The sequence below is a fragment of the Protobothrops mucrosquamatus genome, unplaced genomic scaffold (assembly GCF_001527695.2).
Source record: "Protobothrops mucrosquamatus isolate PMUCROS unplaced genomic scaffold, P.Mucros_1.0 scaffold76, whole genome shotgun sequence".
In the NCBI taxonomy this organism is placed as follows: domain Eukaryota; kingdom Metazoa; phylum Chordata; class Lepidosauria; order Squamata; family Viperidae; genus Protobothrops; species Protobothrops mucrosquamatus.
The window spans coordinates 1,044,826-1,050,251 of NW_015386453.1; positions in this window are offsets into that span (position 1 = coordinate 1,044,826).

Genomic DNA, 5,426 nt, shown 5'->3' on the forward strand with positions numbered 1-5,426 from the left:
AGACTCTAGAAAGAGTACAGAGAAGAGCAACAAAGATGATTAGGGGACTGGAGGCTAAAACATATAAGGAATGGTTGCTGGAATTGGGTATGTCTAATTTAATGAAGAGAAGGATGAGCGGTGACATGATACCAGTGTTCCAATGTCTCAGGGGTTGCCACAAAGAAGAGGGAGTCAAGCTATTCTCCAAAGCACCTGAAGGCAGGACAAGAAGCAATGGATGGAAACTAACCAAAGAGAGAAGCAACCTAGAACTAAGGAGAAATTTCCTGACAGCTAGAACAGTTAATCAGTGGAGCAACCTGCCTCCAGAAGTTGTGAATGCTCCAGCACTGGAGGTTTTTAAGAAGAGACTGGACAGCCATTTGTCTGAAATGGTATAGGATTTCCTGCCTGAGCAGGGGGTTGGACTAGATGACCTCCAAAGTACCTTCCAACTTGATGATGATTATGATGATGATGATGTTCTAATAGAAAACTCATTACTACATGATAGCATCAGTGCTCAGGTAGGAAGCAATTGCAGATTTGGAAGAACCCCAAAATTACACAAATATAAAAATGTAAGAGAGAAAGGAGAGAGAGGGAGGGAGGAGAGAGGGAGGGAGGGAGGGAGGAGAGAGGAATATTGTGGCTGGTACAATTCAATAATGAGGTTCATTTTGTTTTTGTTCTTTGTGTGTAATGTGTTAAATGACAGGTAGTTAGAGACAGAACCCCCACCCCCAAACACATACTTGAAGTAATGTGTAAATCATGGTTTATAACCAAGATGCTAGGAATGGCAAGTCATCAATATCGGGAGGACCAGAGGTTCCTCATTTCTTTGGAATAAAAGTGGTGCAGCTTCTATTTCATTATCCGCTGGCCCAAGCAACTGACAGTATGAATAGCCTTTTTAGTTGGTTTTAAATTTTATGACTGCTAAATTTCAAAGGAAGATAATAAATCTTGTAGTTTACGCTTTGCAGGTCTCTGTGATACTCTGTGGTACTTTGGCTGCTTTCCTGTGCAATTCACATGAAAGGCAATGTAGAATATTCTTGTTAAAACAGCAATTACAAAATTACATGAGTAGATATATTGATCAAGTGTAGCAATAGCCAATGTTTCTGGTTATTACCTCAGCTATGTAATGCTTAATGTCCCTCTCATATGTTCATATAGACTTTTCTTTTTTACTGGGTGTCTGAATTATTTCCTAAATATCTAATTCCATTGGATAGGTACTCGATAGAATGGTATCGTATCTGTTTTTTTCCCTTCTACTATTGGCTTTCTGCCAAATAAAACATTTATCCCATTTACCCCAAAAGCAAACAGGACCAGCAATCTTTGGGTGGTTGATGGATGTAGTTTTTGGATGCAGTGATTTTTGACAGCAGTGCACTGCAGAGACCAATGAGTTCATTTACCCAAACTGATTGAACCAGAATTTTTAAGGCATTTGCCAGTTGTGTGTGTATCTCTGTGTGTGGTGTTGAATGTATGTGTGTATATCCTCTACTTTTTAAAAGCTGTGTTCTTGTACCTTTTAAATGTCCCATATACTGTATCAGACAAAAATTATACTTTCGTTGTTTAGTGGCTTGCCTTGATATTTCAGCAGCATAATTCCTGGGTGTTTTAAAAGCTATAAAAAGAGTTTTAGGATCTATTTCTAGATTGTGGACTACTCTTCCTTTAGAGTTCTGAGTGAAAGGATTGCAAACTATCCAAGCTGTCAAATGATCTAACTCTGAACTGAGATTGTCATAGTAACAAGGCCATAGGTCCTTCGATTTATTCAGTCCTCCATTCATTATACAAAATATTCTTAACCTGCCCTTCTCCCAAATTACTAGGGTACAGCAGATCAGTCTCAGTCTGGCATAATACTTCTGAGTCAAATCAGTTTTAACTTGACAGTAAAAGCAATGCAAAGTAGGTTACCTTGCAAATTTCCGAAGACTGGACTATCCAGAAAATGTGTGGAACTCCTGCAAGTTAAGCTTCTTCTGATAAGCTTAAAGAAGCCTATGCTTTGCAAGGGACTAAATTGGACTGGATGAGTGATTGATTCAGAATCTTTGATCCCTTGTTATTTAGGGCTTAATAGCTACGCACCATCACCTTGCTTGAATGTTGTGCCACAGAAAAGAAATGCCTTAAACATAAAAAGCTAAATTATCCAAATGAACTCTAGCCTAGCATTCTTGTTGACATGTTACATTTCTATATGGGATGTTGTGATGTTATAATATAATTTTGCATTGAGCCAATGCCTAAAGTTTGGAATGGCTGTCCTGATTCTGGATTATCCCTTCAGAGAAAATTGGGCTATATATCAGCAGCTCTTAATCCAGGCTACAGCCATTTCCTCATACATGATGTGTTCTTAACATCACCTTCAGCTATTGGTGAAGAGAAATTAAACTTAACCTCACTTTAATATTTTGGTTCAACAGAGATAGAATGATTCAAGAAGATGCTAAAAATCTCTACTGGGAAAATGGCTTTTATATAACTTTTTCCCTGATTGTGATTTAATCTCCTGAGAACTATCAGCCTTTATAATCTAAACATTAGGATCCACACTGAAGCTAAAGTTTTAGTAAGATTTTAAGCTATCAATTTGAAAAATTACCATTTACCTTGAACTCCATGTCCTATAATTTACAGTTGAAATTCTTTGAAAGAACAGTTTTATTTATCAAATTATTTGACCACCTATCACAAGGCAACTTTGGGCGGGGTAAAATAAATCCAATTTTTAAAACAGAATATAAAAACCAGTTAATACAATTAAATAATTTGCCTAAGAAAAACAAAATTGCGAGAGGGTTCATTAAGATTAAGCTTGGTGACTATTCAAAGTTATGGCAACTGCCCTCCCAAAAGTACTTATGACTCAGTTCCAAAGTTACAACGGGCCCCCTGCACATGACCACATTTTGGGTGCTTCGCAACCAACCTGCATTATGGCTGTTTACAGCGCCCCACATTCAAATGACTGCAATTTACAATGTTTTGTTAAAAACTGGTGTTTACTTCTGGTTTTTGGCAAAAAAAAAAACCTCCTGAGCAAATAATGGGTTCACTTAACAACCATGGAATTCACTTAATGACCACTGCAAAAAAAATTGGGTTCAATCACATCCCTCATAACTTGGGTCTGCTTTACAACTGTCACAACTTACAACTGCAATGGGCAGGCTCCATTCTGATCAAAGGGCAAGGATTACCTATACCTGGTGCAACCAACATGCAGACTCTCTGCTGCCAGTTCTGATGAAAAAAAAACCCCACATTTTTTAGGGTAACCTCACCTCAGGTGGCATGATGTTCCAGAGGCTGGCACAGAGCAGAAAAAGCTCATCTCCTGCTGCCAGATAGAACTCCTTAGCAAATGGGATCTGCAACATGCCTACACTACAGCTTAGACAACTGTCATGTAAAAGATACCTCAGCCCACAGAAGGATTCTGCTACTCTAACCTAATAGTAAAGTAATGTTAGTGTTCATAGGTTGTGTTTCTTGTCTTCAAGCCTACCTTGAAGGACTGACATTAATCCTGCAAGTTGAGAGCTCCTCCTCTCGTTTACTTTTACTTTCCCAAAAATTAGGGAAAGTTCCTTCTGAGATCTTTCCCACACTACTTTTTTTTTTTCCTGCGGGCTGTGATACCTTTTGCATGTTTGTTGTTTAGGCTGTGGCTTTTCCTCCTATCTCCCATTCCACAGACCTTTATAACCAGTCATTTATCAGAGCTGCTGTTTTCCTTGCTATACTCAGAATTCTGCCTTTGTCTTTTAAAAATAATAAAGCTTCTGCTTAATCTGAAGCTGAGGGATTCTCCTGAATTCATAGGCTATATACCATACCTGAGAGAAGATGTGTATTCTGACCAGCATTTAGACTAAGAATTTGTAGTATTAATGCTGGATGGCTACTCTCAACAGAAGCTTTGGAAAAGCCCTTCTGTTGTTCTTACTGTGAGTTGAATCTTCTTCATGGTAGCAGATAAGTGTGTGAATTCAGACACCCACATTTTTCTATTTTTTTTCTGTACTCCAAAATGACTCCAGGCAATTTATTATAAAACAAACAGATAAATAAAAAACACCAAGTAAAACAGTTTCTCTAATAATTGTGTGGAAGTATAAAAAATGAGATCATGTTGAAAAATATCTAATAACACCCATCCGGTAAAGGTGATTTCATGGTCCAGTCATAGGGAACTATGGAAGATGCTGAAATGACAATTGAAGAAGATACAAGAGTGGGTGGGTGATACATATGTGTGGAGGTGACGCCACAAAGAGCAGGAATTAGGCAAGCTTTTTCTCTGTGTGCCTGCATATGGAGTTGCCAGAATGGGGAACGAGGGAAAAGAAAGCTGTGTGGGTGCCTTTGCATGCAAAATTCTTCTGAAACTGAGGAGATGATTAGGTAGTCTGAGGTCAATGGAGCAGAAAAAACGGTATCTTTTAGCATGAGGGATGAGCCAGAATCACTGTCTGGACAGGCTGTAGTTTTCAGGAATGTGGGATTGACGCTTCCAGCAACTAGGCATCTTTGACAGCTTGGTTTAGTAACCATCTAGGCTCACACAGCTGTACAGGCTGTTATTGGTAATAATGCAGTTAATAATGCCAGGTCCTGGAAGTACTTATAGTCTTCTTGCAAGTTCCTTTGACGTGTTTTTGCTGAGATCAAGAGAGTTTTTGCACAGCCTAGCATTCATGTCTGCTAGAAAGATGTCTACACTGGTGAATCTGGGAAAGCACAAGGCACACTAGGATTCTGCATACCCCAATCTGCTAGTTTTTCCTTGTTGGAGGCCAATTCAGCTACACAGGGCACAACAGACATTAGATGTTACCAAATCAGTCAGAAGGCCTTCTGGAAACAATTTTCACCCTTTTCCTGAAAGACAGCCCTGTGGGGCACTCTAGACCTCTGGGGAAACAATTCCTTATGAATGGAGTCATAAGCAAGATCTGCCTCTAGGCCTGTCTTTCAGATGTGCCTCTTGAAGGGGAGGAATCCAGCACATTCTCCTCCTAGACTGGCAACATGGGGTAGTTAGATTCAGTTTAGGAGAGCCCTCTAGGAAAGTTTGCGAAAGGCTGGGAAGAGCCAAGAAATAGCAGGCAACACCTGGGAACAAGCATCTTCAAATCATCCGAAGAGACTCCATCTTAACTAATTCATTAATTTAATTAACAAATAACTTGAAGGTAGGAAATTGTTCTTACACTTTCCAAGATTCTCATTGTATTTCAGATTAGCATTAAAAAGACCTTCCAAAAATCTCTATAGTTCCTGCTTCTTCAGTCTTACTCAGTTGCATGGGGTATGGCTATAGAGATACCAAGAAGCCAAACCATATATGGCTTTATAGGCTAAAACCAGCACTTTGAATTGTATTTGGGGACCTACTG